Consider the following 19493-nt stretch of genomic DNA (forward strand, 5'->3'; position numbering starts at 1 on the left):
TCTGATCCACGCGCTGGGAACACAGAAGTGAAGGAGGCAGATAAAACTCCCTTCCCTGGGGGAGCTCACATTTCTGTGGGAGCAGACAGTTCATAAACAGCTAACAGAGAAGATGTGTTTTATAGTGTGTTAGAAGGAAAAAAGGCTAAGTGAAGAGAAAAGAAATAGGGCAGGGTACACAGATGAGGGATGGGGATGATGGGGGGGGGGTGGGTCTCGCGGAGGTGATATTATTCTGCAAGGCTCCAGAGGAGGGAGGGAGAAGGCCAGCTTGGCAGGGCTGAGAGAGCAGAGAGAGGGGAACCGGAGACAAGGTCCCACTGGGCCTGGTCACCATTACAAGGACTTTGCTTTGACTCCGAGAGACCAGGGAGCCAGGGCAGGTTTTGAGCCGAGGAGTAACATGATCTGACAAATGTCTCAGAAAGATGGCTCCAACTGCTCTGCCCTTGGCCTTGCCAAGGACTCTGGCACAGAGGAAGTGCTCAACCAATGTCGGTGCCACGCTCCCTCCCTGCTCAGGAGAGGGCTCGTCTGCTTCCGGGAGTTTGGCCCCAGGAAACGTGTATTGAGCGCTCACCCTCACCAGGCCCCATGCCAGGCGAGATAGGGAGACAGACGGGCAAAGCACCAAAGCCCGACGGCGTGGGTGGTGCTATGTCCACCAAGGTGCTTGGCCTCAGCAGGGTGTTCACCTCCCTCCCTCCCTGTGCCTTTCAGGCCCCTGATTGTTCTCTTGCAGAAGTTCATGCTCTACTAGGACATTCCTCTGTGCACCTCTGCCACTCCAGCCTTCAGCTCGCTCCCCAACTCATTGGGAGCGCCTCAGCGGCCCACCAGGTCTCTTTGGAAGGATTCTGGACAGATCCTTTGAGAAGGCTGGAAGACCTCTCAGTGTCTCCATTTCCCAGGCTTCATTTCCTTGTGCCTCCCTTCGGAGTTGCAGGAAGGGTGCTCAGAGACCCCCCCCCCATCAGCCAGAGCAGATCCTTAAAGAGTACCTACTATGCGCAGGGCACCATGCTAGGGGCACCAAAGAGGGCTAGGTGCTCATTCTTGTCTCCCCAAAGTCTACAACCCACTGCAGAGGCAACTTGCTATCCAAGGGCCAGGACCAGGCATGGGGCATCTGTGTCTCCGGCACCTGGAACACTGGTATGGTGGGGTTCCCTGAGTGTGGAATGCATGAAGACCTATGAGAACTGCCACAGGAGCTCAGAGAGGTCCTAGGGCAGGGTGGGGCAGGAGGGTCACCGAAGGAGGTGGGAGAGGACCTGGGCCTTGGGGCCTGGCGGAGCAGCGAGCTGGGGAAGGAGGGTATTTCAGGCAGGAAGAAACCTACGGAAGTGAGGAAGCACAAGACGCTCATGGGTGGGTCTCGACAGGGTTGGAGGATGGAGGAGAGGCCCCTCACCCCACCACCCCGCCAGGTCTGCCCCTCCCCCCATAGTGCTCGCTGGGGTCTATCTCTGGGGCCATTCCCGAGGCCCAGCCCCCTGCCTCTCTGGTCTCAGGGATCAGATTACCCCTCCCTAGGACTTATCTCTCCAGAACAGGTTGTTATCCTGGAGTAATTTGAAGCTCTTTATCAAGGGCTGGCAGAATATGTACTACAGGAATAATCCAGAAAGAGTCCCAGGGGTCAGGTGACCCCCAGTCAGCCTCCCAGAAGATGAGTGACATTGGTGCCCGACAACCATCAGGGTCCCTATGTCCTCACCTGTAAAGGGGGGCGGTATAGCTGTCAGCAGCACATGATGTGAGGTTGTAGGTGAGAAAGGGCTTCAGGTGAAGGCACACACCTCTAGAAAGGTACCCAAAAGATATCCTTAACTTACACCTGACTCCCTGCTGTGTGGGACGCCACTAGCGTAGGGGAGGGGAGGACAGTGCCCAGGGCTGGAGGCCATCTTTCTCGGGGGCAGAAGGGTGGTTTGAAGCCCAGGAAGTCTAGACAGACAGACAAGCTCCCAAGGGCCCTCCACCAGCTCCCAAAACCTGAAACTGAGGACTGTTTAGAGGGTCAGAGGTCTGCCCTAAGGGTAGACAAGCGACAGAGGAGAAACAAGGAACCAAAGGCCGGGATGCAGCCGCGTCCAGGAAGGGCCTGTACTGCCTGCTCCCCTGGCAGGCAGGCAGGAAGGAAGCCCGGTTGAACCTGGTGCCCTGGCCTCTTTCCACCTGTGTGAACTTGGCCTGCCACTCAACCTCGGTTATAAAATGGACGTGGATTTGAGATGTCCCTCAGGTGAAGGGAGCGAGTGGGTCCCAGAAGTTACCCCGGCCTCCACACGCCCCCCTTGTCCCGGTTAAGAGTTGGTCCCGGAGTTCTGCACCCTTTAAATCGGGGAAGGGGGCGCCGATCAACACGTGTCCGAAGCTCAGGCCAGGGGCTGAGGGGCGGAGGATCGTTGGTGCCTGCCGCCCGAGGACCCTGCGGCTCTCCGATTGTGGCCCCGGGGGAGGCGGCCGAGCCGGATAAGCAGCAGCGGGCTGGCGGGCGGCCACCTCCCCCCGCAGGTCCGGCCCCGCGGGCAGGCGGGGCGGGGGGAGAGGAGGAGCCTCCGGGCCGGGCTGCCGCCTCCACCGCGGACCGTCTGCCGCGCCGCTGCTCCGCGCGGCGGGCCTGAGAGGTGAGTGACCCCCCGCCCGCTCGCCCCCAGCCCCGGAGCCCGCCCCCGAGCGCGCCCTGGCCGCGCGCCGCCGCACGCGAGCTGGAGGCCTGCGCCGCTGGGACCGAGCCACGTGTGCCCGGCGGCAGCGACCCTGGGTGCTGGGTCCCCCACGCCGTGGGCGCCTTCCTTCCCCAGGGACGCAAACCTCAGGCGCCACTCCGGCCGGGCAGGCCGGACGCGCCCTGCGCCGGGGGCGGGACTGCAGGGGCCGCGCTAAGCCCCGGGGCTGCTGCCTCTCGCGCCCCACCCCGCCGAGTCCTTCGGCCCCCGGTTCCCCGCAGCTCCGGGCCCGCGGTCTCCGGGCAGGGCGGGAGCGGTGGGCGGGCTCTTCTCGCAGCCCGTCGCAGCCCGGGCGAGGCAGGCGGCAGGGGCGGGGGCTCCCGACCTTGATCGGGAGGAGGCTGGGCTCACCAGTGTCCTCTGCCCGCAGAGCTCCCGCCTGGCAAACTTAACCCATTTCCCTTGCCCGTTTCCCCGAAATTGGGGGCAGGCTGCCCAGAGAGGTGCAGTTGGAACTTTGTTCACTCTGGATGGATGAAGGGGAGGGTACGGCAAGCTAATATTTCCTTTGAGGGCCAGGAGGCTGGGTCCGCGGGGAAAATGCAGACAGGTCTCGTTGGGAGCCCTGGCAGAGGACTCCGCGGAGAGGCCTCGCAGGTTTCCAGGGCCGCCTCTCAGGCTCCAGGAGTAGGGATTCTGGAGATACCCACAGGGAAATATTTCTGTCCATCAGAGTGCAGTGATGATATAATTAATAGCAGACATTTATTGTGCATTTATCTGTGCCAGACATCTTGCTTTGCACACAATATCCCAGTTAATCCTCAGCATAGGAAGGCACCAATTATCTCATTTAAGACGGGGAAACTGAGCCTCAGAGAGCATGGGTATTTTGCAAGGATACACGGGTAGCAGGTTGCAAAAGTAGGATTTGTACACAGATTTATCTGACTTGAGGGCCCAGAGGAGCCTACTAGTGGGAGAAGAGACAGGCCGTGTTCTCAGAGGATTGTGGCAGCCTGAAGAATGCAGTACTGGGGGCCAGAATATCCACAGGACCAAAGAGTCTCACCTGGGTGTGCCCCTTTAGTCACCCGCATGGTTTCTTTTTTTTTTTTTTTTTTTTTTTTATTGATTTATTTATTTTTGGCTGTGTTGGGTCTTCGTTTCTGTGCGAGGGCTTTCTCTAGTTGCGGCAAGCGGGGGCCACTCTTCATCGCAGTGTGCGGGCCTCTCACTATCGCGGCCTCTCTTGTTGCGGAGCACAGTCTCCAGACGCACAGGCTCAGTAGTTGTGGCTCACGGGCCTAGTTGCTCCATGGTATGTGGGATCTTCCCAGACCAGGGCTCGAACCCGTGTCCCCTGCATTGGCAGGCAGATTCTCAACCACTGCGCCACCAGGGAAGCCCCGCATGGTTTCTTAAAAAAAAAACAAAAAAAAAAACAGATGCCTAGGTCCTACCCACAGCTGGCTGAATCCAGTTCTGCAGAGTGAACCCCTCCTGCATCCGGTCAGGAGTGCCTGGAGGGCTGGGACTGTGTCTAACTCACCTCTATTCCCACTCTATCCCCAGTGGCCGGCAGAGGGGTCACCTGGGAGCAGATGTTTAATCAATGTCTGATGGATGAATGGACGTAGTGGGGCAGGGGCTATCACTGGGGTAGAAAGGTTTTCCTGAAGGAGGCCTTGAATGGTAGACAGGTAGCCTCAGCCAGGCCTGGGGGAGGAAGGCCTGGAGTTGGCATGGGGCGACCCTGGCCTCAGAGCTCGCAGGGAGCTCAGGCCAGGCCACCTGTTCACTAGAGAGTTGGACAGCCAGCCCCAAGCCTGCTGAGCTCCCCAGGACCAGGCCTGGCCACACTGGGACCATAGGTGTGCCCTCTCCAGCCTAGAGATGCTAAACGGGTAAATTCCTCTCCCCTTCAAGTTTCCTGTCCTTAACTCAGGGCCCTTCCCTCGCTGGACGTCTCAGAGTATTGGGCAGGGCTTCAGGTAGTTAAAGAGGGAAATTTAAGGACTGAAGCCCAAGCTGCACACCTGAGCAGTGGAGAGGCTGACTGCAGGGGAGGGCGCCTGGCTCTGCAGTCAGGTGGACCCCCAAGTCTGAATCACAGCTCTTTACCATGTGGCCTTGGCCAAGTCCTCAGTTCTCTGAACCTGCTTCATCTATAAAAACCTTGCTAAGGGCTTGGGACATAATCTTCCTGTAAAACAGGAACCATAATGCCTGCTGGGGGTGGGGGTGGATGTGACTGTGTGAAGTGCTGGGTTTTAGGAGTGCAGTAAATATCAGGTCCCTCCCCCTCCCCCCAGAGTTTGTGTTAAAGTCAGCTGGGGACCTTCCAGGCTCATCGCTCTTCCACTCTGAATCCCTCGGCTCACGAGAGCGTGGCCTCCATGCTCCCCTTCTCTGTTGCAGGCCTGACCTCGGGGCCCAGGCCTCAGTTTAGGAGCTGTGGAGATTACAGAACTTGGAGGTGGGGAGGCAAGGGTTGGGGGGACAGGACACTCTAGGTGATTTGCAAGTGTCACTTCCTCCTGTCTGCTCCCTGCAGCTGGACCCACCTACCCGTCCAGCCTGACCCGCTGTTCCCAGACCTCCGCATGTCAGCCCTTCACATCCTTGGCGTGCCACGAGCACCTCTTCCTTCATACCTCAAATGGCAATTGTCTTCATCACTGAATGTCCAGCTTCCCACGTGCCAAGCATGTTATGTGTGTGAGCACACTCAAACCTTCCGGCTCTCTTATGAAGTACACAGTGCTGTTCTCCCAGCCACATAACTCTCCCAAGAACACAGGAGACTCCATTCTTTTGAGCCCAAATTTGTGCTCCTAACCACGAACTCTATGCTTGTCCAAATTCGGCCTCATCGTTTATTCTTTCAACATTTACTGAGCACTAACTTGGTGCCGGGCACTCAGGACCTGGCTGAGTCCCACTTCTGGCAGGATGAGTGTCGGTTGTCATTTATCATCCCACGAAAACCCACACCCTCCACTTATTTCTGAATACAAGTGGGGCAGCTGAGGCCCAGGTCCCACAGCTAATGCAAGTCAGGATTCCAAAGCGGAGACGGCTCCCGCCTAGCTTGGAGGTATTGACCACTGTGCCTGCTGTCAGGGTGGGATCGGCGGCTGCTAATTTATGCAGGATCCTAAACCCCTGCCTTGTCACTTCAACCCAGAGCAAAACGTTTCCCTCCTCCTCAGGTGTGGAACACTGTCACTAGAGAATTACTCTTTCCAATCAGTCTGTCCTCATCAGTCACCATAGTCACCGGGCGGAACGTGCAGCGGGTGAGCGCTAATTGTCCTGCAATCAGGCAGTAACTTACTCCTTGCTCCCTCTTCTGCTTAATGAGAGCCAGGTGGGGTCGGAGCACAGCACATTTTTAAGCCTTTTGGAGCTCTCCGATTAGGAGATCAAACTGTGAAAAATGCAGCCCCAAGACTATCAAATCAGTCACAGGTAGATGTAGAGGAATTTAGGGACTGGTGAGTGGGCTTCCTAAGCTTTCCACGGGGAGTGGGCCCAAGCTTTCTTGGTTCATGTGTAGACAGCTGGCTTCCCGGAGCCGCTGTGCCGGGTGTGTGACGGGAAGACCGTTCCCGTTACTGTGGCATCCGATGCTTATGGTGGCCGTCAGCCCGTGGGAAGGGTAGGCCTGTGATTTGACTGGCGGGCTTGGGAGGGTGACAGCATGCCCTGCCGTCGGGATGAAGGTCTCTCTGAAGCTGAATGACTCAGGGCTCGCAGCTGAGGATGTTAGGGGGCTTCGGGTGGCCCTGTGAGGCGGGCCCTCCAGGGGGAGACTGCGCAAAGACAGGATGGCCAAACACAGAGCCTGTGGGGCCACCCAGACGGGACTTTTGGGATCCAAGGGGCCTGTGCTGAGCCCGGGCGCCCAGTCGGACGTGTACGTGGGTCGGTAATGCACCGGACGCGGTGGGGCAGGGTCCAGCGAACCAGCCCCGAAGTGGGTGTGGGCCTGAGCCGCCGCCGCCGCTGGAGGTCAGAGCACGCCCTTTGCGGCTGGTCTGCGGAGATGGCTCCGCTCTGGCCGGAAGTCAGGTGGCGCCTGGAACTGGAAGGGGAGAAAGCCAGACGTGCCGGGCCAGGTGGCCGCGGGTTGTGATGGGGGGTCAGGGCACTCCATTCGGGAAAGCCCTGCCCTCCTGGGGTTGCTGGATTAGAAGGCTGGAGGCTGGAGACCTGACTGCTCTGTAAGTTCTGGCTTGGCTGCCTTCTGTCCTCCCGTAACTTTGGCTACAACTCTTCTTGAACATTCTGATCTGGCGCGGCTGTGTGTGGCAAGGGAGGGGAGAGGGGGCATCCCAAGATTGGGGGGAGCTCAGGGAGAACCCCAGGGGACAGGCCATCACAGCTGGAGCCGTGGGGGTGTGCCTGGACCTCCTGTCTGCTCATACCTGGCGGGTTTGCTTTCAGAAGGAAGTGCGGTTTCCTGACTGTGCAGCTTCTCCAGGGGGATAGGAGACCACCCGGTAGCCCTGATGGGAACAGAGCGTGCGGAGCCCACCCCAACTACTGCATCAGGCAGCGGCTCCACGCGTAGAGCTGCCCAGAAGCCCACTGCCGAAACTCCGGGGCGATTTGGTGTTCACTGTTGGGGAGCACTGCCTGAGCGCCCCCAGCCCCCAGGCATCCACCAGCCTCACTGAGCAGAGCACGACGCGTGGGGCTGGGTAGGTACACAGGAGTGGAGAGCCCTCAGGGAGCTTGTAGTCAACTGGGAAGCTGAGTGAGGGTACAAAATGCTACCAGGCGGCAGAGGGAGAAGAGGCCAGGGCTGCCTGTGGCCGGTGGCCCACGGTGGAACGCAGGGCATGCGCAAGTAAGAGCAATGCTAAGATGCGGGTTTGGGGCTTTCATGTTCACTGTTTCACTTAACCAGCAGAACAGAGACGGAAAACAGCCTGCCCAAGGTCACACTGCTGGTACGTGGCCAAACCTGAATTCACACCTAGGTCTGTCTAACTAGATCTCCCACCTGAACAGCTGCCTCTGTATTCAGAGCGGGGGAGATGGTTGCAGGGCTCTGGGGGGCTGGGAGGTACCTGGCAGGCCCAAGGGCTCAGGCTGGGTCTTTAGGGAAGGGGCGTTTGGATGGCCAGGAGGCTGTCAAGACTTCAGGTGGAGGTGGCAGCACCGGCCGAAGTGGGGAGCAGTGGGGACTGAAAGGAGGCAGGTGGGCTGAATAGGGGAAAGTCAGTCTGCACGTGCTGGCCTAGGCTGGACTACAGAAGATGCCAGAATGCCCCTGCCCGCAGGCGGGTGCGCTCGAGTAGAAGTGACAAGACATAGGAGCCACGCAGAGAGCCGTGCAGGCCCTGATCTGTTGCTGGTAATAAGAGTAAAGCTGTCAGGAGCCCAGGGTGATGTATTCTGGTCACCAAAGGCCCAGATGCCCAGGGTTGCTCAGAGCTAGTTTCCCAAGATCGCCAGTTTTCCAACAAGTTGAAAACAATCAAATACACCTGTCGTAAGACTGAACTTGGCATGATTTACTTCAATGATACGAAAGCCTCCAAACCTCTGGCCTCCCTCTGTGCTGTTGGTGTGGCCTCCAGGGTCGCTGGCAGAGCAGGGTCACCGGCACCGGCAGGCCCGCCCCATCTGTGCTTTGCCCTCCGAACAGGTTGTCTTTCTGTGGGTCCTTCTGTCTGTCTGTCTTTCTCCCCACCGTGGGCACTGACTAGCAAGTAAAGACGACTGTGAAGCCTTTGTTGGCACAAAATGTAACGAGAATTATCACTAAGCCAGTGACAGCCACAGTGATTGCAATGCGTTACCCACCCAGCAACTGGTAAATTGCCATTTTCTGCAGCCATTACGTTTGGCTTTGTATCCGAGAAGTAAAGGTGTCCCTCTCTCTTTCTCTTTCTCCTTCCCTCCCTCTCTCTCACACACACACACACATACACACAGCCCTGTGGTGAGGCGATCTGCCCTGCAGTGGATGACGTTTATTCATTTTCTGTATCCTGGGTTCTGCTGGCTGTCCTGCCTCAGTTCCTGTAGCCAAGAGACTTGACTGTGAGCCACTAATTACCACCAGTGAGGTTTCCTCCCTAAACAGGAAGTATCAAGACAGACCCGCTCTCCCGCAGTGCACTCTGAAACCGGGCATCAGTCACGACCCCGTCCACTCCCCACAGCCAGGAACTGGAGTGCAGGCTGAGGGGGCCGGCAGCCTGGCCCGTGGCGGGTCCCACGCCCGTGGCAGGTCCCACGCATCTGGTTCTGAGCATCTGCCTGTCTTCAAAACCAAAGTCAGGCTGCTCGCAGGTCAGGGGGAGACCCCAGCAAGAACGGGTGGCCAGATCACAGTGGGGCTGTCAAGGGACCCGTGCTTCAGCCCCTCACGTCAGCCTGTCGTTGGTGAGTCTGGTTAGAGCCAGGGTGGCCTGGGCAGGGTGTGGGTTCCTCCCTCCAGCCCCACGAACCCCTGGCCTGCTGAAGTGTACCCCGGCACCACAGGGAGCCCCCGTTTGGCAACTGGCACCAAAGAGCACAGTCTGGTGAAGCTCTTGCCAAAATGGGGAATCTTCTCATCTGCACATTAAGTCAGGAACCTTTTCAAAATAAGGTGTTTAAGGATTTATCACACACAGTGCCTTCAGTTAATGAGAGCAACAGCTTTGCGGGTTCTGGTGTGTTACAAAAAAAAAAAAAAGGGTTAATGTTTATGATGTGTTTCTGTGGAAGGCAGGTCCATTTGGGAACCGTAAATTTTACTTATTGGTAACCACTTCTGGGTTGGTTTATCAGAGAACGACTGGTGTTAAGTAATCAAACCGGATTTTTCTAGAATGTTTCAAAACTCTAAATGTCTGTAAAAAGCCCTGTAAATTATTCATCCACTTCTGTTTTGCAAGCGGTGTGGTGATAAACGTCTCTTTTCTGTCCAACCAAACTTGCAAATGTGTGTTATTTGTGTGTGTACAGGCTTGTATGAGTGTGTGTGCACGCACCCGTGCTTTTTGTATTCTCTTTTGTAGGAGCTTGTCAGCCTTCCTTTTAAAACGATAATGATTTTTTAATGATGTCTGAATAACGATTCCAGGCAGTATTACAAGAAATGTAACAGTAAAATGTTTGTAAGAGTCCGTCAGAAAGGCAAAATGCCCACAGAGAAAATAGAAATGCACCAATTAAGATGTGTGTGGCTATAAACCTGGATTTGAGGCTGGCATCTTCTATGCTGTCTCCCCTCAAGTGAACTGTCGGGGCGGGGGGTGTGAGGGGCACCTGGACTCAGGTAGCACCTCCTTCTTGCCCCCTGGACCCATTAACCTGAGATCTGCGAGGGGGGGCCTGCGCTGCCGTGGTTTAGAATCTAGGAGAAGAGGGCAGCCCCAGATTTGCAGGAACAGCCTGAGAACGAGAGGCTGGAAAATATGAGTTTGGGCAGCTCAGCAGGGCAGAGGCAGAGCCGAGAGGAAGCCAAGACCACCTCAGAGCCCCATGTAGACCAGGTAACCGGCTATGACTCATGCCCACGGCCACGAGCTGCCCAGCCTCACTGCCCTGGAGGCAGCTTGAATGCAGGGACTGGACTAGGGCAAGAGCCAACTGTGGGGCCTCAACCTCAGTTTTCTCATCTGTAAAATGGAAGTAATAATACCCTGAGTGTACAAGTCCACAGTCAGTCTCCCCACCATTTGAGTCGGGCCTCGCCTCACAGTAAGTTCTCTTCTTTGACTCTTGATCGTTGTTGATGTGGCAGGTGCCAGGCACTTGCTGGGTGCTGGAATGTGACCTCCCGGCTGCATCCCGGTAGGGGAGGGCGGACGGACCTCACAGCCCTGGGGAGGCCCGGGATTTCTACATGATGTGGCTTCAGGGGCAGTCATGTGTAGGGAAGGGGGAACTAGGGGACTTCCCTGAAAGCTGCTTCTATTTGCATAGCAAGTAGCCGGCTTTTTACTTGGATTGTTTGTTTCAGATCTGTAAAATGGGAACGATTTTGTAGGAGGTGTTATTCACTTTACCTGACTGGGAAATGTGAATTATTCATACCAAGGGTATTAGTTTTCATACTAACATTAGCACATGGGGAGGGGTGACGGAGATTAAAGGGGGCTAGGGACCCCACCGCCATCCACCCCTTGGACCTCTAAGTCCAAGTAGGTACTAAGGAAAGTACCTACCATTGTGTGCTGGTTCCATCCTGTTACCTGTGCTGCAGAGAGCCAAGGGGACTAGGGGAGGGACATTCATCCTGCCTCGAAGAGGAGGTAGGGTAAGGACTTCACAGAGGAGTGGCCTTTCTGCTGCACCTTGAATTTTGTCCTTCGGAGGAAAAGGACTTTCCAGGCACAGAGGTTAAATCTATGACTTGAGGCGGAAAAAAGCATAAGGTGGGAGAGCCAGAGTCGAGACTGTAGATCAGGTGGGGTTTGACTGGGAAAAGCCACGGAGGCCATCTGCCAGAAGCCGCAGCTGGGCCTCACCTGCCCCAGACACTTCTCCCTGGTGGAGACTGGGCAGACCGCTCTACCCCCTGGCTCAGAGGCTCATGGGCCCTGGAGCCATCGACCGAGCATACCTGAAGCCTCCTTCCCTGGGTATGCACCTACCAGGCTGCCCCCTGATGTGCCTCAGATATGGGGTTTGATTTCCTACTTTTGCCAGAGTTGCACGAACTAAGCTGCATTTGTGTTATTCTGTTTACTTGCAGTGTTTAAGCACAGCTGCGCATTGGTCTTCTGTGTTACAAAGTTCATCAAATAGCGAAATGTCTGGCCAGTTCTAACAGTATGGCCAGGCTACCGGAGGGGTTCGAAACGCACTGTATGATTGAATCCCCACTGGGTGCAGGAGGGCTCCAGCTAGGTTCTGGGGAGAACAGACGCACTCAAGCGCACTCTGCCCTCAGGCACGGAATCTAGCAGTTAAGTCATTCAAGCCACAAGCATTGATGGAGCACCTACATGGTGCCAGGCCCCGGGCTGGATGCTAGAGACACAGAAATGAGTCGGAAGTGGCCCCCAGCCTGGTGGGGTGACAGATGAGTGAACCAGTGTGTGCAGTCGATGGTAATGTGACAGGAGTGCGCAGGAAGAGGCCACGGAGGGTCAGGGGAGGGTGCCCCCGAGGTGGCCCATCAGCGGGGCAAAGCTGGGAAGCATGCACCCCAACCCAAGAAACTGGCCGCGTGAGGCGGGCTGAGCTCCTTGGCAGGAGCCCCGGGAGCTGCCTCTCTCTGGCTTGGCCGCCTGCCTCTGCCCCTTTCCCGTCCTCCAGCCTCCCCAGGAGCAGGGGGCCCCTTGCTGAATCCGCAGATTTACACCGCGGCAAGGGGGAAGGTGGGGACAGCCAACAGCCCACAAGACCCATCTGGCCCCAGGGGTTGCAGCAGCAGGTGTCCCTGGAAAGCAAGAAGCCACCCAAGCCCAGGTGCTGAGGCTGCAGATTCAGCTGCCACTGCCGATAGCCTCTAGCCTGGCGGGATTAAGGGGGTCCATAGGGAGCTGGGTGCGTCCACATGCCAGCGCCCTGACCTCCCTGGGCAGAGACAGGCGTTCCTCCCTGGCTGCCACAGAGCTGGGCACGCCCTCTTTCGAGCACTTTTCTCTTGGCTGCGGGGTGTAGCTGGCCTTTCCCCAAAGAGCCCCAAGAGGACAAGCCGTCTTCTAGCCAGCTGCCAGAACACCTGCTGGGTACACAGTGGGGACTCAGGGAATAACAAATGAGGACATTTTTCAGACGAGAATTGGCAGGACCAAGCTTTGCATAAAACCGTGCAGGCTGTGCACTGTACCACTCCAGAGGGCCCTCTTCACACGGATCACGATGTGAATCACGCCCCTGGGGTTGTGCAGCCTGGGGACCCTAGCATCTTCCCGCTTTGCGCCCCTGGTCTGGGCGCTGACCACCGACTCCCTCCCCCTCGCAACCGGCACTGACCCCCCTCCTGCCTCTGTGCTGACGGTGGGTAGTAATGAACTGTGCCGGTGAGACTTGCTCCAGGCCTGGCTATTAACTCTTAGTGAAAGAAAGTCATGAATATGGTGTCAGGCCGTCTGAATTCTTGGTCATCCAGGAAACTCGTACTCTGGGAAGATCACCCCAGTTGTTGTGTTGGGGGCTCCTGGGTCCCCAGGATCTGTGTGGTCTCCCAGTTCCACTACTCTCTTCACCCTCAGCCTGCAGTGGGCCTGGTGACCCACGTACAGGAGGGGAGGGGACCGTGGGAGCGGTTCTCCTGGAGGGTTTGCCTCATTGGCTGAGTGGGCAATGCCGCCATGGCCTGGACCACCTTCTCCTTACCAGAAGGAGCCAGCTTTGGGAGGCCAAGGGGCGTGCAGGAATGGGGCACACACACCTGACCCTCAAGACCAAGAGGAACATAAGGAGAGATACCAGGGGCCCTGTGGGTCAGGGAGGGCTTTATGGAGAGCTGGGCCCGACTATAAGAATTCAAGGGAAAAGTCAAATCTGGAGTGGTTCTTACATGCAAGTGATTCGTTAACTCACTCACCCCTCACATAGACCTTTTGTGAGCGTCTACTGCAGTGATTTTCAGCCTGTGACCGGCAGCATCAGAAATCCTGGAGATGAAGCCCAGCAGCATGTTTTAACAGGCCCTCCAGCTGCCTCCAGTGTAGCTCAGGCTTAACCTAATGGCACTGGACTAAGTGCTGGGCTTACAGAAGTGAGTTTCACTCTGTTCTCACCCTCAAGGAACTTGGGAAGGAGACAGGCAGGAAAGAGAGAAGTACCGTCAGTGGGAAAGGGCTGTTCTCAAGGGGTGTGAAGGCAGAGAGGCAGCTAGTAGGGTTTGATCCAGGAGCTGGGGATGCTGGTGAGGGAGGGTGGCCTGGGGACCGCCATGGCATGAGGGCCATCCCTGGCAGGGAGCCCGATGTTGGGACTAGCAGCCCCTAGAGGGCTCACTGCCCGGTCCCAGACCGCCCTGTGCCCTGCCCCTGACCGCCAACCTCTCCCTACTCTACCCCTCCCTGCTCTACTGCCCCCCTCTTCTTACCTCTTCCTGAGTCCCAAAGAGTCTTGGTGAGAAATGTGTGCAGATCTCCAGACCATTATCTCAGAGCTTATTTTTAGAAAATTTTAGAGTAAATTTTTCCATTCAGCAGAGAACACCCTGTATTGATTCAGGTGCTTCTATTTATGCTTTACACAGATCAAAGGTTTTTAAAAATCCTAGGCAGAAAGGAACATCATGAAAATTGTGTGACTTTAACAGGCTCAGACCGTGGCACTTGGCTTATCTCATATAATCCTTACTACATTTCATTCGAGTAAGTAACCTCACTCCATTGTACAGATGAGGAAACTGAGGCTCAGAGAGGTAAAGTGACTTGCCAAAGCCACCCAGCTAATATGTGGCGCAGCTGACATATGACCCCACAGCTGCCTGTGTTCTCGCTGGCCTATCTCGCAGTTTACGAAGGCGTCTGATCCTGAGTAAATCCACAACATCCAGATGTTTTCCTGAGACCACATTCTGCTGGGCAAGCTCCCAATGACCAGTGATGGCTCTCGGCGGCTGATCTTCTGCCTAATTAAGGAGGGAATGAGTTTGGTGGGGGAAGACGAATGGATTGGACCTAATGCAAGCGGATTTGCCGTTGTGTGCCAGTTTCCAGCCGTTTGTCTTTATATAAACCCTCAGCCACTTGGATGAGTAGCAGATGATTCCTCCCAGTCCTCTGTCACCGGAACACATCTGTCCTATTCACTGACCCACCCTGGGAGCTGGGAGGGTGGGCCTCAGGCCTCAGTACCCTTCGTCGCATGCCGTCCAGTGTGGCTCTGGAACAGCTGTCTGCTGGCGTGGGGTGGAGTGCAGAGAAGTAGCTGTGTGGGCAAAAGCTGCTGCAGGACCCACTCAGCAGCCAAGAGGGCTGTGTAGCCCGTGGTACCATCTCCCCTACACCAACATAAGCCTCACTTTGCTAGAGGTCCTGGGGCTTAGAAACCTCAGATTTTGGAAAACAGCTAGGAAATAACTTCGGAAGGTTGCAGAATCACCAGCACTGATGTCACAAAATTCACGCATGAAGTTCACTGAAGAGTCCTTAAACTCTCACCAAAGCACGTTTATTCTTAGTTTACACACAGTCATAACAGGCTGTGTGGTATCTCAGCTTTTTTGTAACAACATTATTGAGCTATAATTCACATACTATATAATTCATCCATTTAAAGTAAACAACCAGTGGTTTTTAGTGTAGGCACAGAGCTATACAACCATCACTACAGTCAATTTTAGAACATTTTCATCATGCCAAAAAAGAAACCCTGTACCATTTTCCCCACCCACTCCTCCCCTTAGGCCCTGGCAGCCTCTCATCTACTTTCTGTCTCTATAGATTTGCCTATTTCTAGGCATTTCATATAAATGGAATCATACAATATGTGACCTTTTGTGACTGGCTCCTTTCATTTAACATAATATTTTCAGGGTTCATCATGTTGTAGCATGTATCAGTACCTCATTCCTTTTCATTACTGAATATTATTCTATTGTGTGCATAAACCACATTTTGTTTAGGCATCCGTCCGTTGATGGTCATCGTGTTGTTTCCACTCTTTGGGTATTGTGAATGTGCTACTAGGAACATGGGTGCACATATTTTTGTGTGTACATATGCTTTCATTTCTCTAGGTTATATATGTTCCTAGGAGTGGGATTGCTGGGGCATATAGAAACTCTGTATTTAACTTTTTGAGGAACTTCCAGACTCTTTTTCCCTAGTGGCTACACCATTTTACTTTCCCACTAGCAGTGGATGAGGGTTCTGATTTCTCTACATCCTCACCAACACTTATTTTCTCTGTCTTGTTTTGATTAAGCCATCCTAGTGGGTGTGAAGAGGTATCTCATGGTTTTAATTTGCATTTCCCTGGGGGCTATTATGTTGAGCATCTTTCTATGTGCTTATTGACAGCTAGTATATCTTTGGAGAAATGTCTACTCAAATCCTTTGCCCATTTTTATATAGGTTCTCTTTTTAATATTGAGTTGTAAGAGTTCTTTATATATTTAGAAACAAGTCCCTTATCAGATGTATGATTTGCAAAATCGGTCTCTCATTCGGTGGGTTGTCTTTTCGCTCTCTTGATAGTGTGTTATCTGTATTTCTTGTCCCCAGCAGATGAGCAGGACCTGGGAGGGCTTTAATTAAGAGGCAAGCAGGCTGACAGCTGTGATAAATATCCTGACAATGAGGGAGGATATAAGGCTATAAAACAGTCCTATAAAAACAAGACGAGACTCAAGAACATCCCTTCTTGCAGCTCGGGTTGATCTCTGGGTTCTGGGAGAGGACCTGACTGCCTTCTCTTGAAATATGCACTGCATTTTGGAAGGATTTCTGCCCCCAAAAGACAAAATAGAGTAAGTTTTGAAGATGTAAGCTCCCGTGATGTGTATCTCTGGTCACAAATATGCATGGAACTTCTGCAATGTGCCAGGCACAGAGCTGGGTTTTCGAGTCGGGCCATGGAACAAGCATGGTGATCTCTATCTACCCTCCCAAAGCTGACTGGGAGTGGGGCGGCGCAGGGGTGCACAGAGAAGCCAACAGGCAAAGGACCCGGGGAAGCCCCCAACCACGGGCAAAGCCCCAGGCCCTTAACTGCCCACTGAGCGAAGCCGGGCAGCCCTCGGTCATTTTACAGATGAAGCTAGAGGGAAGATGTAACTTGTCCCGTGTCTACTGGTGAGGAAATCGTCGGGACAGAACCCAGAGTTTCAGCCTCTTGGATCCATACTCTTTTCATCCCTATAATTTTTAGGTTTAAAAAAGAATTCTGGGCAAGAATTTGTGTTTTCATTTATGGCTTGCCAACTCCCGGGTGCTGGCTGTAGGCGCACTCCAGTTTGCCCCCGGGGCCGCAAGCTGTCCGTGGACACCTGCTGTTCGGCCCCTGGGCCTTTGCTCACACAGGCTCTTCTTTCTAGAAGGCTTTTCCAGGCTCACTCTCACATCCTTCAAGGCTCAGCTCAGGCCCACCTCCTGCAGGAAGCCGCCCAGCTGCCCTGCCTGAAGGCAGCGTCCTCTCTCAGGCGACCTTGTTCATCCGCGGGGACCCAGGTGTCTAGGAGGGTGTGGACCTCCCCAGGGATCGTAAGGGATCATCCCTGGGAGCAGGAAGAAAACTCAGAGCTTCTATCTGTGTTTAAATTTTAGCCTTATCTCTTTACATTTATATTTGTTTATATATGATTTATTCTGTATATAACATTATAGTGCACCAGTCATATTTAAATATATTTATAAATAAATAGGGCAGTAGTAGGAACGTGTACCCCCAGATTTAATGTTAAAATCTAAAACTAAAATTTGAAGGTAACTGTGGGCTGCGTGAGACAGGAATTGTGCCATATTCCCCTCTCAGTCCCCGAGGCCAGAAGTGCTAAGTCAGCCTCTGGCTGGGAGGGGGTGGGCGGCACCCCAGCTGGCTTGTAGACCATCCGGCCGCCGGGTGCCCAGCTGGTCACCCCACCGCCACCCACCCACACCCACCTCCACGGTGACCCCTTCCCGGCCGCGGCCTGCTCCGGCCACTGGGGTCTGAGGGGCTGCGCGCTGCCCGGGCAGAACAGGCTGGGGGCTTGTCCACGCCCTGCCTGCCACGTGCCTGGGGGCCACGCCTGGCCCACTGGCCTGCCCAAGAGCGGCCGGGAGCCGGCAGGTAGGCCTGTGGGCCAGGCGTGGCTCCCAGCCCCAAACAGCCCATGTCGGGGCCCTGCCGGGAAGAAGGCGAGACCGGGCAAGGCGGGTAGAGACCCAGAGGGGCTGGGAACCGTAGCTGGTGCCGGTGCCTGCACACCCGGGCCTCCGTGCTGCTCTGTCTGCAACCTGGGAGGGGGCAACGGGCAGGTCTGTGTGCGCAGGCCGCAGGCCCCCCCGGCCCAGCGGCTGTTGGATCCCTCCCCCCACCCCCAGATCTGTAAATAGAACAGCCAGCGAGCCAGGGCCCGGCCAGGATTAGGCACTCTCACCTTTGGGCCACATAGACAGGCAACAGGGGCTCTGCTGGACCTTTGGGGCCTCCAGGACTCTACCACCTGTCCTACCCTCGCCAGCATCACGCCAGCAGCAGGCCTTGTGCTGGGCACCGGGAGGGTGGAGGAATTCTGAAAGGCCCGTGAAGCACTTCAGAGAATACACACGCGCACACACACACACACACACACACACGCACGTGTACACAGAGCACCAGCCAGAAAAGGTGGCTCTGAGCTCTCGTTAACTAGTTTCATCCTCACAACAGGGCATGGAAGAGGTGCAATTCGTGTCCCCATTTTAAACGTGAGGGGACTAAGGTGCAGAGGCGCCTGGGTAGTGAGTGATGGGCGTGGCTATGATTAGAACCCAGCACCTCTGCCCAGGGGGCTGTGTCCCTGCGTCAGAGCTGGAGGGGAAGGAGGCGTTACAACCTGGCGCTTTCCTGTCCCAAGGATCGAATTTTGGTGGCAAGAGCATTTTAGAGGTGCTTTACGTTTAATTTCCATTTACCCTGCAGCTAAAAGCAGGGCCCCTTAGGACCGTAAGTCTGGGATGTTTAATAGGTCCCCAGAGGCTCCCATGTCCCAGGGCCAGTTTGGGGCAAAGCTGGGACCAGCCGCAGGCCACCAGGCCCGTGCCCTTGGCTTCCCTCTGCTGCAGCTGCCTCGTCTGGGGTCCCCCAAAGGGGACCGAATGAGGTTCTCAGCAGTGAGCCTTGAGTGCCAGCCCCGAACACTTGCTCCCCGCGTCGTGATGCTAAGTCTCGAGATAAACAAGGACAGGATGCAAAGCCCAGGTCTCATTGACTTTCTCGTTGGGCTGGTTCAGGTTTGCTGGGAGGCTGTAAATCATTCGGGGCTCTGCGAGGACCAGCAGGTGCTGGGTGTGCCACGAAGCCCTCCTTGGCTGCCCCTTTGGCAGCCCCACCCCTTCCTTCCCCGCATCCGCTCACGGTGGACACGCCACCCAACACGCACACGATTATAAGCCATCCGGAAGCGGGGAGCACGTCTTGCTCACCCGTATGCTCCTAAGAGTGTTCAGCACGTGGTAGTTGCCCAGGAGATGGGAGGGAGGAGAGAGACAGCAAAGCCGGAGGAGAGGCTTCCGTCCAGGAGGGGATCTGCCTGGGATCCTCCAAATTGCTAGCAAATGTGAAGACGACCTGAAGGCCTCAGCGTGGTGACTCTCCCTCCCCGTAGGGACAAAACCTGCCCCAGGACTGGTGTCTCCAGGTGGCTGAGGCAGGGACTGGGGTAAAGCCCTGGGGTGTATGTGTCCCAGGCATGACTGACCCATAGGGAAGGCGGGAGTCCCCAGGGAGGGATTTACAGTTACCTTGGCCCAAATCCCCCCCCGCCCCCCCGGCGCTGGCCTGGGAGTCTGAGGCCACCTGCAAAGCCCCTGTCACCGCTCGCCCCTCTTCCCCCGGGGCTGCAGAGGTGCTGACAGGGTCTCTCCATCCTTCCTTTGCCGCATCCCCGCTGCTGGGACAGTGCTGGCAGCCAGTGTCTGCTTCGTCACCGCCAGCCGCCCACCCAGTACTTACTACGTACCGAGAGAGCACTGTCCCGAGTGCTTTACCCACATTGGCTTCATTCCTACAACCTCCCCGTCAGGAAGGAACTGTGATCTCTCCCATTTATAGCTGGGGAACTGAGGCACTGACAGGCCCAAGGTGGCAGAGTGAGAATTAGAACCCAGGCAGACGGACTCCGGAGCTGGCTCTCCACCCAGGCAACTGTAAGTCGGGTGCTAAAGCAGCCCACGGACACATGACACTAAGCCTGGCCTCTGGGGATCCTCG

General features: G+C 55.7%; 1 protein-coding gene across 5 annotated transcripts in view; it reads left to right on the forward strand.

Moving 5' to 3' along the window:
• The first annotated feature begins 2555 nt into the window (after nt 1–2555).
• Nucleotides 2556–19493, forward strand: part of STEAP3 (STEAP3 metalloreductase) — a 136183-nt gene continuing 119245 nt past the window's right edge. For 4 of the 5 annotated variants that reach the window (XR_009504173.1, XM_059927644.1, XM_059927645.1 and 1 more), the window contains exons 1-2: nt 2557–2633; nt 15969–16068. The gene's annotated coding sequence lies outside the window, so the exon portion shown is untranslated. Of the gene's footprint in view, nt 2634–15968; nt 16069–19493 lie in introns of all 5 variants that reach the window. The other variant, XM_059927643.1, reaches the window with a different exon arrangement.

The sequence above is a fragment of the Balaenoptera ricei genome, chromosome 7, assembly GCF_028023285.1.
Source record: "Balaenoptera ricei isolate mBalRic1 chromosome 7, mBalRic1.hap2, whole genome shotgun sequence".
Lineage (NCBI taxonomy): Eukaryota > Metazoa > Chordata > Mammalia > Artiodactyla > Balaenopteridae > Balaenoptera > Balaenoptera ricei.